Source organism: Ambystoma mexicanum, chromosome 9, assembly GCF_040938575.1.
Source record: "Ambystoma mexicanum isolate Mex_15411 chromosome 9, UKY_AmexF1_1, whole genome shotgun sequence".
Classification (NCBI taxonomy): domain Eukaryota; kingdom Metazoa; phylum Chordata; class Amphibia; order Caudata; family Ambystomatidae; genus Ambystoma; species Ambystoma mexicanum.
Genome location: NC_090931.1, coordinates 996,404,967 through 996,420,453, shown reverse-complemented (window position 1 = coordinate 996,420,453; position 15,487 = coordinate 996,404,967). Strand labels below are relative to the sequence as shown.

At 45.7% G+C, this 15,487-nt stretch overlaps 1 long non-coding RNA gene across 1 annotated transcript in view; it reads right to left on the bottom strand.

The window, feature by feature from the left end:
- Positions 1-9,692: 9,692 nt before the first annotated feature.
- LOC138488876 (uncharacterized) overlaps positions 9,693-15,487 on the bottom strand; it is a 43,435-nt gene continuing 37,640 nt past the window's right edge. The window contains exon 5 of the long non-coding RNA XR_011274727.1: positions 9,693-10,681. This is a non-coding gene — a long non-coding RNA (uncharacterized lncRNA). The remainder of the gene's footprint in view (positions 10,682-15,487) is intronic.

Genomic DNA, 15,487 nt, shown 5'->3' with positions numbered 1-15,487 from the left:
AGGCCTGAGGAGAAACGCCTAGCTGGGGGTGTGGAACCAGCAGTGTTTACTTAGAGTGATGGGGGGGAGAGCGGGAGATGTTGTTATGAGAACAGTTATACCGAATGGTGTCATAGTATCCCTGTGTTCTATTTGAGTGGTGGTGTAAAGAAGAGAGTAAGCGTGGGATGTGGTATGATATATGCTCGTTCAAATGTTCCATGCATTGACATACTTACTCTCAAGTGCGCCTTGCATGAACTGGTCTATCTCTCATTCTCCAGTGTGCCGCTGCGCGTGCTCTCATGGATTCCACATGCGTGCGCTATGCATTCTTGTCCTCCCCGTGCGTGCACTCCAGTCTACCACGAGCATGTACTCCCGTCTGCCTACGCACTCATCCGCACTGTATACTCGTCCGATCTGTATACTCCTCAGTTCTGTACGCTCCTCCGCTCTGTACCTTCTTCCAGTCTACACACTCATCTGGTATACAAGTGGTGGTTTTAGTTTAACAGCATGGGTAACCTGTATCTTTCATTAAGCTATGCTATACTATATGCCATCACTGTCCATGCACACAGCCATCCCCCACCTGTCACTCACATTTAGAGCTTAGTGTGCTTCAAATGAAACAGCTCCTTCTTGGGCTAACGAGTTCTGCTTAGCTGGGCCTGGCTGTCTCGCTCCTATGCTGCTCTGCACTCCTCCCTAATCCCTCTGCCTTGAATGGACTGACAAGTCTGCTGGGCTTCTTTTTTCTACCTTTTTAAGCTGGGCTTTATATGTATCAAATAACGTGGTTTCCCTGCGTGTGTGCGTTCGTCAAATCTGCCATTTTGAACAGTGAGGGCTAGAGCTAGTGTGTCACTGTGTTCGTTCGAGTTAGGCCTCTGTAAAACTACATTAGGTGGGTTTTTGCACCTCTCAGTGAGATCTCTGCACCCGTTTAGTAAATGCCTTCACTGTACTCTATGGCATTTGTGAAGCTCTGCAGCATTAGCATTACGCTTGGTATGCTTCTGTGGGCTATATTAGTCAGCTATCTTATTATCAAGAGGCATCTCTCTCACTTGTCCCTCAGTACTTTATATGTCCTCCTATGGGCCTTAACTGTGTGAATGTGCACAAAGTTTCTGTTCGGGAAGCAGATGTGACTAGCGGTCATTTTGTGATTGGCTCATCTGCCAGAACAGGGAAAGCTCCACTTCCTGGACAACGGCTGTTCTACAGAGACTACGAATATTTGTTCAGCAAGTGTATCACACTAACCTTCTGTGTGAAAGTGTGCTGTATGTTTGAAGAACATCTTTCATTGCTTCAATGGCTACAGACCGCATGAGATATGAAAAGCTGTCTGTTACATCTTTCATTGCTTCAATGGCTGGATTCATGTCGCACCCCTCAAGACAGTGGTCATAGATCAAAGATTTGTAGCACTGTGAAGCCATCATTAAAACTTCTAGGAGCTATATTTGCAAAACAGGCAGCCTATGATGGTGGCAAAAATAAAGCATACACATCCTAGCAATGAGTAATGATTACTGAACGCAAATGTAAATGAGTTGCTTGGTGAATACATGATCGCCTAGAAACATTGTAGGTGCTACAAAAAAAATCTAATGAATAAATGCATCAGACTTCGAAACAGTTAGCAGTTATGGCTAACACAAGCATAAATGAATACCTGTATTTTAATTGAGGTATTCAGGATAAGTCCAATATACTGTTACTGGAGCTAGCTAAGAATACACAAATGAATGCCTGTATTTAATGTGAGGTATTTAGATTAATTCAAACTCCTTACTGGCAATAGTTTCAAGGTAAAACAACAGAATCTTTGAGAATCCATTAGCAATTAACAACCAGCATGGCTTGGCTCCTGACTTTCAGACCCAATGCACTTTAGAATGTGTGATCTTGGGCGTGTGACCACACATGTAAACCGTCCACAGTTTAAATGGGTGTTCCTTAAGGTAGACCAAAATGTGAGTGCCTCTGTTACCCACAGTGATTTGCAAGTGGAGGTCATCCAATACGTAAGTATGCTGTGTGCACAAACTTGTACCTTGAGGTATAATGCTGTATATTTTCAGTTCTGTGGACCCCGATTGTGATGCCAGCTGTGGGAAACTTTGCAGAATTTCAGGCTTTCTGAACTCAAGGTTTGCTGCTAATCTTCGTTGGAAAGCAAAGTGGTGAAGGAAACTAAATGTTCATGTCAGATTTCTGCAAGGAAATGGACATTGGCTCATTCTGCCATACACTCTTGAAACCAGAGGTATCAATCATTTGTCTTGACTGTAGAAGCTCCCTGAGACTGTGGGTTTGAGAGTAGGCATGTTTCATATTGTGTCTGGCTTGAATCTGGCGCTGTGACTGGAGGCTCAGCTGTTTCACTTGCTGGTGTGTTGGTCTCATGGGAGCCATCTGGACATAGTCGTCGCTTTTGTCGCTCTCGGAGCGGTTTCCTTTTCCTTGATATGCTCCTGTGGCCAAACCGTGGCTTCTGGGGGGGTTTCAAGGAAATCACAGTAGAACACATGAGGGAAGAATCTCTGGATGCCACACACATCTATGTACATGGACAACGTTTGGCCAGTCTGGTATGCCACAATGCAAGTCTGGATGATGAGACGCCCATGCTCTTAGCAAGAAGTGATTCCTTGGCACACACCATGCATCTGGCAATAGCTGATACCGCCAACTTCTTCCTGATCAATGGGAAAATGAAATGTTTTTGAAATTGAGCATGTTGCTGGTACCCAAGGCATCTGCATAGTTCAGCTCTGAACCAAAATCGAGTTGCTTCACAGTGCTTCATGTTGCAAACATTCATAATTCAGTGTTTATAGCAACATAAAAGAGAGATTCCAAGTATAAGCAGCAGTCCACAAAATTAACTAATTGGCAAATAAGTCAGTGTTTTAATGAATGTGTCCAGCATGGTCAGCTCTTTTGGCAGCCATTGTAACCACAGAAAAAACAGTATTCATGTCAGTTAACTGTGAGCTCTCAATAGAGTGCATGGCCTCTTCCATTGTATCTTTGGAGGCTAGTAGAGATGCAATCTGTCTGACCACTGCGGAGAGGGCTTCAAGATAAGACTCTTCACTGCTGCACACTTTTAGACACATGTTTTGAAGGCCTGCCATATTTAAGCTCAATTTTGGAAGTTCTAATGGTCGTAGGTTGAGACTCGGCCACTATAGGAATTTGAATTGTGATGGCCTGGGTGGATTCAGATTAAACCCACAGCACTTACCTTGTGTACTCACAGTAACCAGGGTTGGAACCCCAATTGCAACATGACAACATCACTCATTGAATTGCATCAGATATGAGCCATTAGATAAGAGTGTACTTCACTGAGCTAAAATTAAAATGTAACATGAAGAGTGCATTTAGTATTACTGTCACAGAAATTCACTGGCGCAGCATGTGCGCAAACTATGCAAGTGGAGCCTTTGCATTCACGTAATGAGTACAATGTTATTTCAGGACATGAAGGTGACACACATGCATGTTAATAAGGCACTACATAGCCTTCCCAGATCCAAGTGTCATTAACCAAGTGTATATTACCCCAGGAATGCAGTTCCTGACACACCATGGAAGGTGTCGTCTGAAGGGGAATATTTAACACACCATGCAAAATCCAATTAGTCAAGCAGGTGATGCAGCAAAACTTTGAGCCTGGCATTGACTGGCGTATTGCAACCTTGGACAAGTTAAGTGCATTTATTTGTTCAGGCCATGAAATTACATTCCAATCTGTGACTCCTCTGCTAAGTGTCCAGAAAATCTGTTTCCACAGAAAGACTTACTATGGCTTCTTGGTCGCTTCTAATCATAGACAGGTCTCTAAGTGCATCGAAGCACTGCTCTAGCACTTGATCATTAGAATCTGATACATGAAATCCTAGCCGCACTGCTTCACTTTCAATCTGCAGGATTTGCATTATTACTTGTGCCCAAGTATAAGTTCTTCCTGTTATTGACGCGTGTTCCACCTCCCAAGGTAGTCTAGGGTCAGAGGTGGTATATGTAGCTGATCTCCTGACACGCCCACTCTGTGTGCGCCTCAGAACAGTAGGCGACTGCATGATAGCTGTCCAATTCTCTTCTTTTATGAAGTTATCTAGAGATTGTATTACCTCACTCAGGTGATACTGCGAAAGCATTCCTTGGCACAGCTTACCTATAGATATAGCTTTTGTCAGGGAAGTGTTACGGGAATTCCAAGCCCTATATGGGCCCACACTGGTGCCTGCTTTTCTTTTATTGCATTAATTTGCTTGAACCGTCCATAATACAGGCCTTCCTGATGCATAGGTAATATGCTTGATGCCATTTTGTTCTTTGTCTTCCCTATAGGACACACTCCAGAACTCACCTTCTTCCCTCTTCCAGTCAGGATAGAAGCTCAAGTTCCTATTACTGCAAGTGGTCTGGAACTGCATATAATTAAAAAATACATCAAATGTGGGAATCTACATGCCATGTCTAATATGTGAACACCTTTTATTTGCCATATCTGTTGACCCCAAGTAGACCACAGAGGGACAGATTCCCGCCATGTTTGTTCAGCCATGTTTGAAAAGTATTCTCTGTCAAAAACGACTGAATCTGCAACATACATGTGCTGTGCATCATGTGGCTCTGGAGGGAACTTCTACTGATTTTCAAACATGTAATCCCCTGCTTGGTATGGTGTCAGTGAAATATATGGGAACTGTGCTTGGAATTCTGCACTGTCGGTTTGGAACGGTGCTGCACAGTGTTCCCAGAAAGTGAATATGGGACACAGGATGGGCTCACATTTGACACTTAAAAAAGCATTGTAATATCGCACATAACAGACATGGGACTACATTTTATGGGGATCCTCAACATCATCAAAAATATCAAACAACACATTTTGCGCAAATGTCTAGAGCCTAGTTCTTAATAGTTCTCTATATGTTCTGGACACAGGATTACTGGGTGCAAACAGTGTGGCTTCATCAATCACAGACAAATTGTGAACTTGCAGCTGCTTTGCTGGCCCAGTAAACATCTTAAATGATGGCATTCACACGACCTATGGTTAGTGGAAACATTTGTATTGAGGCTAGAGTTCATGGCTCTTGGAGCTCTCTTTTCTCTAACATGTGTGAAGAACTTAAAGGCTTTAGAACAACTTCTTTGCTTGCAGGTGGAGTGGAAACCTTGCTCAGAAAAGGCCCCAAGTCAGTGAGATGAGAAACACAGTGAGGCTCAGCCACAGTAGAAGGAGGTATACTGCCAGCATTATACAACACCGTTTCAGAAAATCTGTCCAAAATAATGATTTCATTATGTTAGCAACCAGGAAGGCTTTTTGCTTCCAAATTGGCAGACCTGCAGTACTTCCCTGTATTGTGGAGTTGTAGTCAAGCGTGGCATATTCTTCCTCATCTTGAATGCCAATCAACATTATTTGTCGGATCTCCATCTCTTCTTCTTCGTCTTCTGCTGGCTCCTCAACTGGAAGAGAATGATTGCATGGAAACATTGCGGTAACCATCTGGAGCGGGTTTCAGGTGATCCACAGAAACTTGTCCGGTGCCTCTCCGAGGTGGTATTGTGGGCAGGACAGCAGTTCTGGAACCTTTCAATCTGATTAGTTGTACTGCTGGTCTGTGGGACGGGCCAAACAGAGTCTTATCGTGGATCTTCTCCAGGACCCAAACTCCTGCGTTGAGAGTGGTCTCAGTACTGGCCTTAGCAGCTTCCACCTGGAGGGATTCCCTCAGCAGCGTTGTCACCAGCAGTTACTCTTGCCTGCAGAGGGAGCTGGGGAGAGTGTGCAGATCAGGCATAAACATCTTTCTCCCAAACAAGAGTTCAAATGGAGACTTACCGTTGCATAGAGACTGGCGTGGTAAATGATTTAAACTTCTTATCACTAGAGGTACGTGGTCCACCCAGTAACCGCCCATAGAAAGGATGCATTTAATCAGACACACTTTTATGGAATGATTGGCTCGTTCGATAATCCCATTTTTCTCAGGACAAAAGGGATGGGAATAGTGCAGCTCTGAACCCCATGCCTCTAATGTCTTTCTCAGGGCCCGCCCTGCGAAAGCTGGACCATTATCAGCATGGAAGGTTTGAGTTGCGGTCATAGCTACTACACCCCGGAGTACCTGTATATCTGATTTGCAGTCTGCTCACTTTTGAGGAATCATCCAGATGAACATAGTGCAAGAGTTCACTATTCCTAGAACATATTTGTACTCATTTATTGTTGGTATTGGGCCTACATGATCCAGATATTGAATCTCAAAAGGCGAGGTTGCCCTTCTTAAGGGAGCCTCTTTAGGTTTGTTGTTGTGGTCCACAGTTGTCTTCAGAAATGTTTCACAGTTCCTTATGTATACTTTAACCTGGTGCCTTAATCCTGGCCATCAATACCTGTCACATAACAGCTGTGCAGTTGCAGTAACACCATAATGGGTAGATGCAAGTCCATCATGCGTGGCTGCTATTAGCATTTCCCTGTCTGCTCTATTAGGGATTCATCTTTGAATAGGATCCCCCTTCTTCATAGGAATTGTGACTACTGCTTTATTATTCTCAATGTCATAAATGTAATTATTTGGGAAACCTTTCGGCCTAGGTATAATACCTAAATAAGCTTATTTTATTTCCTCATCCATTGCAGTTGCTGATCGAGTTATGGCTGCTATCGTTTTTCTCACTGTGTGTTCTTTGGCATAATTATCTGCTAATGCATTGCCAATGCTGTGAATGTGCCCTTTAGTATGTGCTCTTGTGTGCATCACCCATAGCAAAGGGTAAGTCTGTTTAAGATCCCAAACTTGTTTCTAGAGTTTCTTGGAAGCAATAGTTTTATGCCCAATGTCTCTAAAGTCATTTTGAATCCACCAATGCAAATCCGTGTTATAAGCCCTGATAATGTAATCTGAATCTGAGACTGCTAGTGTGGGCATCCCTGAGTCTGCTTGGCCCAATGCAAGCAGCAATACATGCAATTCAGCAGTCTGAGCAGACATGTCTCTCAGATGGTTTGTTGCAATATCAGTATGTATAAATACTTCATGTGTAAAATGTCCTACCACTGCTGCACATGCACCAGCGTATTTGGAACATGTTCTAACAGCTGGTATGGCAGAGCCATAACAGTAAATTTGGAAAGAAATCAAAAAATGGTATGTCAGGCAGTGAGGTGTCTGGCTCTGTATCCATTGCCCAAGTCAATCCACCCATTCTTTGCAATTCTGCTTTATAATGATACTTTACATCTGGAGCATGTTGAGATGCTGACCATGGAATCCATCTAGTATGGAACGCCTTTGCATTGGCCACGCTAGCTTTTGTGGCAGCCGCAAGTTTAGCTAAAGGTGTATTTATGTGTATAGTTCTATTTAACGCCAACAACCTTTCCTTTTGAATTATCATCTGAACTGAAGATAGAATATTTTCCTTATGTATAAATCTAATTCAGAAGTGGAATATAAATGTGACTTATATGCAATTGGTTTAGTCTCCCCGAGATTGCAAACCATGTATGTGGAAGCATCATCTCCCAAACACAGATGTATTTCTAAGTCTTTTTCTGTATTTCTGTCTTGCAAAGGACCAGTTCGAGTCATTCTGGCAACCAATGAGCTGCTTTGAAATTTGGTTTTATCAAATCATACAATGGTTTCACTAGCTCAGCAAAATTACATATGAGATCTGCCAAAATTCAAAACCCCTAAAATTGCCCAAGTGTATGAGGCGGCCATATCCTGGCACACATCTCAAGAAAATCTGCTGACAAGCCTCTGCCCTCATCTGAAAGAGTGAACCCTAAGAAGGTAACCTCACGATGAGCTATTCTTGATTTCTTGAAGTTAATCAGGTACCCTTTTGCAGCCAATGTGTGAATGACTATGTCTACTTGTTGCAAGTGTTCATTGAGATTCTCATGGGTGATGTAAATGCCATCTACATATTGCTAACAGTTAGGAATGTCTGCCAGCAAACTCTGTATTCTAATTGAGAATGTGCTGGGCGAATTCTTACATTACTGCAGTATTCTTATTAATTGGAAATGCATTCCCTTAAAAGTGAATGCAGTGTATTTGAAGCTTTCTACGATTAAAGGTTGTGTGAAATACCCATTACATAGAACAAGGTTTGTTTTATATTTGCATCTGTGTAAATTGGCTACAAGTCCATAACTTTGTTGGTTTTGGACTGCCTCTGTCTTACAATGTGCATTCAAAATTCTAAAATCCACAATAAAACGATAAGTTCCATCAGGTTTTAAAATGGGGAGCACCGGGCTGTTATGTGGGCTTGTTTGCTTTATAATTACCCCCTGGTCCATTAGTTGATCCACTGTGGTTTGCATGTGAGCAATTGCTTGTGGCTTGATGGCTACTGCCTCTCTGGTTGGGGTGGTTTCAGCACTGGAATTACATGCGCTTGCCAATCCAGATCATGCCCTACATGGTTTTTAAACAGCTGCACTGCTGCAAGCACTGCCCAGTCTTGTGCATATTTTTGCACTAGTTCCCCACTTTTGAAAAGGCAGGCATCACATCTCTTCACCTATTGGTGCTTGTCTCACACACAATGGTGCCCAATCTTGAATGCTAAAAGTCCTTTATATTGGATATGTAACTGTGGCCAAAACAGTGCTTCAATCTCTTTGTGAAGTTTGGGGGAAGGCAGTGATGGACAAGTACATGGTGACATCAAGTAGACGTAAACATGATTAGCAAACCACTGTGTATCATGAAACACCTCAGGCAAATGTGTCATGAAGCACTCCACATGTATAGTACATATTTGAAATGCAACACACCCATCAGAAGTCAGCACATCATGGTCATTCTCAATTCATCTGTGTGAGTGATGTACCCGATGGAAAGGTCCCTAAGACGTAAACGGCACACATACCCCCAAGCATGGATCATCCCTAAGTACACTTACCTGGGTCTTACTATAAGGGAATGTCAAGTGAAGTCATGATGAATCTGTGCCATGTGACCATGAACACTGTACAGGCAGTGCACACAAGGAATGAAAAAAATGTTCACAAATACAATTTCCATTGCTCCTGTGCAGGTGATGCTGGGTATCCCCTGACGCTGTGGATCCTGACCCCCTTTAGGCAACCAGTCAACAGGCACGAAGAGGACTACAACCGTGCACATGCACGCACTCGCCCGTTTTCGCTGCCTCAGCAGGTCTTGTGGGACACTCATATACAGGCCTGAAAAGGTGGGCAAGATAGTGTTGGCATGTGCCATGCTGCACAACATGTGCATCGGCACAACGTACCCCTGCCCCCTGACACGGACCTGATTCCACCAGAAGATGAGGAGGATGATGGTGAAGATGCTGCATATCGACCACACCACAATGTGAATGAAGGACGTGTTGTACGCCAAACAACGATTGCACAATACTTTTGATGGACTGGGTACCATAAGGCACTGGGAATAGGCGACAGTGGGCACTGTTAAGGAATAAATTGACACACTTAAAAAGCAATGTCCAGTCATGTGTTTTTCTTATGCACACCAGGTGTATTAATAAAATGAAAACTATGTACAGTGAACAGGAACCAACGTGGACCTCTACCCTTTAATATGAAACAAACTACCCCCCACACCTCGCACCCCCAACAACCCCCACCCTGCATTCCCCAACACCCCCACAGAACACCCCCCTGCACCCACTTCAAGTTCAACTGGACTCCCTCCTGACATGTCCATGTGTGTCAGGCTACTGATGCCCTTTTAGATGGAGGGGGTTGTTTGTCTGGGCAGTGCATACTGCGCAATGACCTCCACACCGGGCTTGTCTGGGTAGAACTCGCTGGTCGATGGTGGTGGTTGTGGGTCGGCCTCTGCATCACGATATTGGGCATTGGTGGAAACCAACTGGGTGACAGCCTGTGTCATGGCTGCCATACCTTCACGCACCCGCAGGGCCACACGTATAGACAGCACAGCTTACTGTTCTGGAGTTCTCTTACATGGCCCGCCGTGTGGCTTCCCCATCCGCAACGTACTGCTTGACCATGTCATGCAGGGTCAGCTGGCCCTCCAGGTCCTGGATGGATTGTGCAGCTGGTGGTTGCACAAGAGGTGGTGTGCGTCTGGTGTCAGGGCTGAGTTCAACTATGGGCATGTCCTCCACAGAGCTGCGTCCACCTTAGCCGTGTTCGGAGAGAAATGTGGCGTAGGCAGCATGGTTGGGGTGTTTGGCATGTCCTCAGACATGAAATAGCCTGCAGTGTCTGCCTCCTCCAGTTCATCCTCTGCGCTATGTTGTGCGGATTGTGTCGCCACACCAAGGTCACTGGTGGCCGTTGACTGCGGCCCCCTCCACATCACTGGCCGCTGGGTATCCCTCCTCATCCACCTGAGGTGTTTGCTGTGGGGCAGGTTTTTTTTGTTGTGACCTTTGTGGCAGGAGTGCCTTTTTGTATGGGTGCCTTGATGGCAGCAGTGTCTTCTTGCTGGGACTCCTGCCTAGGTGTTGGTGATAGCTGCTCATCTGGTTCTCCAGCCTGTGCACCCTGTTGGCTGGGGGGCTGTGGCTTGGGAGCAGTGGTTCGCTTCTGGCATGTCCTTGGCGTCATCGCTCCCTCGGGTCAGGCGTGCTGGTGTCTTTTTTGGTGTCGAGGTGTGTTCCTCCTCGCTGTCAGACGTGCCTGTGGGGGGCAGAGAGGCAGGGCATCAGTCATGGGTGAACGTACATGCTACATACATCGATGCTAGTACATTTAGAGTCCTGTGCATTCTCGTGTACATGTTGGAGGCTCAGTCATGGTGCTTACAGGAGCTGGGGGGTGCAGTGTTTGGGCATCCTTCTGGTGCAGCCATGATGTGCATGGTGTCTGTTGGGTGGCCTACAGGTGTATGGTGCCTTGTGTGCTATAGCCATGCCTCAGGGGCTGTGTGCCATGTGTTGTTTGGCTGTGGATCAAGTGTGCAATCGGCAGTGGTGATGTGGGCACCATGCAATGGGATAGAACAGTGGTCAGGCATGAATCTGTACGGTGAAGTATATGTGTGTGCATGCAGATGGTGCTTGTGTTTGCAATTGGGGACTCATGTGGTTTGTGTCAGTGGGGCATGTTGTGTGTTTTCATGGCAGGGTTTTTGCGGTTTTGTAGGGGCTGAGTTTAGGTGGGAGATGATGGGCTATGTATTTGCTCTCATCTACTTGCCATTTGGACTCCACCATTGTACTTGGGGTATTTGGTGTATGTGGTGACTTTTGTATTGCGCTAAGGGTCACTCACAGTCATCGGCCGATGAAGGGACTCCCATCTCGAAATGGCCAACCCCCTCGATGGCCTCCATGTCTATGACGGAGCTGCTTGTTTCCTCCCAACGAGCCAGCTTTATGGGGGATGATGCTCTGCCACCTTCATCTGCATTTTTTGCACAATCAGCTGGTTTGCAGCAGTGCCCTTCTATTCTATTTTCTAGGAACATTCACGGCGAACTATAGGCTCACATTTTCAGTAACACCAACACCTCACATGCTGTCCCTACCGTTCAGCCTGGTACTAGTTCACAGATCTATTTCTCAGATCCTTTCCTTCCTGCACAGAATACGCAGGGGGTCAACAGGCCATCACTCGCATTTCAGGCATTGATTTCCTTTCTAGTCACGAATGAAGCTCGTGACCGGCTCTCCCCGCCCCCTCCATGCCACCATTGGTTGGCCCCAACACACACCCACCTGCCAATCACATGTCTTGGCAGGTCCCCATTGGGCTTTACGTGATTTCTACGTTAGTTTTCCGGTTTCTCCAGCCCACATTTACAACACAGACAACCGAGCACGGTAATTGGCCGGCTCATGCCCACACCCATCTATCAATCATTCTGGAGGTAGTCTCCGACTGGATACAGCACGAGTTGCAGGGAGCTTCCACCTCGCTTGGGAGACACGCTCAACACGGTTGCCAGGACAATCGTTCCCCTCCGGCTTTCCCGTTCGCCGCAATCCACACTCCATACGGCAGCCACAGAAGAAACAGACACTTTGTGGCTTTCTGCACGTTCTTTTCTGCCTCCTGCCACGTCCAAGGAACATAGCTATCCTCTTACTCAGGCAAGTCTTTTTGCACATCTTTTGACATTCTACTATCAGACCCACTAGCACAGGGCAGATGGCAGATATCAGTTCACAGTAGCATGCCCCCTTTTCCAGCTCAGGGCATGCCGTATGGCCCTCATTGCACACCACATCGTTGTAGATGTTTCTAGCAACTAAGTCTGCTCCTTTCTGCAGGTCATTTTCCTAGGCAGTATCGCGCTTTGGAACAGTGTTATAATACAAAACAGGGATTTCACCCGCCAACAATTCGAAGTGGACACAGACGTCTCCAGTGACTGATCACCTGGCGGCATCCACTCCTTCTTCTCTTCATTTTCTCCTGAGAAGACATTACTCAGGTAATCTCCTTGTACTGATGAGCTCTTCTCCAGCACATTCTATCGGCTCCTCACATCTCACCAAACGGTATTCATTCACTGCTTCCATTTACCTTCCTCAGGTCCTGTTGGCCCTGTCCAGTAGTGACGACCGAGGGACCAACTAGTACTTTACAGTGGACCCTCCCGGTCCCCTGCCTCAGCAACAAGCAACCTCCACTTAGCCCACCACGGCTCTGATCATTTCCACCCATTCCAGGTAAGCTACTCCTTACCCCTCCAGCCTGCCCCACCATACCGACTTGGACCTTGGTTTGCAGACCGGCGGGTAGCCACCAGGGACTCTTGTACTGCTCTTCTAAAGGGGACCCAATGCCAGAATCTGCTCTCCCTGCCCCCAATTCGGGGGGAGATCCATCTGAACTTTTTCCGAGACTTCCCTCTCTACAAGGGGGTTTTGTATGTATGTGGCCATGAGATACATCTCAGACTCGACCAGGATCGATGTCTGCCTTTTTGATTAGTTTCTACCTTTGCATGCACATTTTCCTAGGCAGTATCGCGCTTTGGAACAGTGTTATAATACAAAACAGGGATTTCACCCGCCAACAATTCGAAGTGGACACAGACGTCTCCAGTGACTGATCACCTGGCGGCATCCACTCCTTCTTCTCTTCATTTTCTCCTGAGAAGACATTACTCAGGTAATCTCCTTGTACTGATGAGCTCTTCTCCAGCACATTCTATCGGCTCCTCACATCTCACCAAACGGTATTCATTCACTGCTTCCATTTACCTTCCTCAGGTCCTGTTGGCCCTGTCCAGTAGTGACGACCGAGGGACCAACTAGTACTTTACAGTGGACCCTCCCGGTCCCCTGCCTCAGCAACAAGCAACCTCCACTTAGCCCACCACGGCTCTGATCATTTCCACCCATTCCAGGTAAGCTACTCCTTACCCCTCCAGCCTGCCCCACCATACCGACTTGGACCTTGGTTTGCAGACCGGCGGGTAGCCACCAGGGACTCTTGTACTGCTCTTCTAAAGGGGACCCAATGCCACAATCTGCTCTCCCTGCCCCCAATTCGGGGGGAGATCCATCTGAACTTTTTCCGAGACTTCCCTCTCTACAAGGGGGTTTTGTATGTATGTGGCCATGAGATACATCTCAGACTCGACCAGGATCGATGTCTGCCTTTTTGATTAGTTTCTACCTTTGCATGCACTATACTTTTGTACAGATGCACCTCCAGGTGACTCATTCCCCTTTTTTTTTCTTTTTTACCAATTTCTTTTTCCTTTCTCCCCTTTTCCACCCATACAAGGTCCTGCTAATTATTGCCCTGATGAAGGCGGAGTAGATTCTGTTCACATGGTAAAATATTTCTTCACCAACTTTGTTCTGCCGAAACGCTTTCTTCTATCAGAGGGGAAACAAGGTCCTTCACAGCGACATTTGTGGACCACCAGGACCATTTTGCTCACGTGACATTATCCACTGATGGGAGCATGTCCTCTAGGTTAAATACCTATATCCTATATGGTTTATTTATTCCCCCTGTAGCGTTTGCAGACCCTATCCCGACACATAATATCTTCAACTTTGGGAATTGATTCTAATTACTAATTAATACCGCTCTCAATTGCTTAATATGTTCTATTACATTGAATAGAGGTTCAACTGTACTCATCACTTTGTACTTCTGTGTTTTTCTTTGATTCATTCAAGTATCCCAGTGATATACAACTGGCTTTTTGTCAATATTGAAATTGCTTTACATTTATGTTCTTTCCTTGATGTACCAATTCTAATTTTCTTAGATTGTTTGAAAGCTCTCATACCCAATTGTCAAATGGGAGATGAATGTTCTTTTTCTTGATTACACATGTCTTTCCATGTTGGTTTTCACTATATGTACTTAAATTTTTATAATATAAAAACATTTTTTTCTTTAACATCAATCTCTGTAAATATCTGTTTATTGTCTAGGAGTGTTCCAATACGTATTTTTGCATGCAAATTGATAACCATTAAGGTTATGTGGGTTTAGACCGAGTGTAATATTTCTAATTCATTTACATTTCACACTGGCTAACCCCTAAACATACCAGTACCTTTGTTCTGTTGAGCTCTTCCACCTGTGGCCTGGCTTCAATTTGCTGAGAGGATGTTGCGGACACTCAGCCGCAGATCGTCCCAGCATTTCCTACAGTCTTATGGTGCGTAGGGTTGTCCCCACAGCAGAGACCTTTTGTGCCACCTCCTCCCAGATGTTTTTGCGGATTTGAGCCGCACAACACCGGTCTACGCAGAACACAACATCTGCATGCTCAACCAGTGTGCCAGCGAGCATGTGGAGCTCCTCATCACTAAAATGTGGCTTTCGCAGCTGCACTGTGCCTTTTCTGGTTGCCTTTGCCATCCCCTTGCTGACAGTCCACAGTTCGCTAATTCAGGTGCTGTAGGCAGAGGATTGCAATAGATTGTGTTTTTAAAGATGGCCGCCGGAGCATTTCCCGTTCCGGCGCAATGACGTTGCTTCCGGTACCAGTATTTACGATACCAGTATCAATGGTACCGTTCCTTACAGCATCTAGGATGCCGGTGCCCGTGTCTGCGGCATTGATGATGCCGCTATCGGGGGTTTGGAAGGCCTTACCGGCATGCCGGTGCAGCCGTTACCAGAATGCCGGTATGCGCGTACACGCTGACTCGGAATCAACCGTTGATTCCAGCAGCAGTGCTACATGGACACGGTTGCACCGGCATGCCAGTAATTTGATTGTTTTACCGGCCAACTCGTAATGAGGCCCAGTGTGTCGTTCAGTCTTGAGAATGATTCGATGAGTGCGTGGATTCTGCATTCTGTGAAACTTGTAGGGCTGCTATGTTTTTTCTCAACTTTCAAGCCCTTCCCCTCAGTTTTAGAATGGTCTGGTGTCTTTGCCTGTGAAGAATGAGTTGAACCCTCATCAGTGCCATACGTTTGTGGACTTTTCATGTGTTTTCTGTCTCTGTTGGTCTAAAATTGGACTGCCTCCTAGATTTAGCCCAAGATCGTCTACCC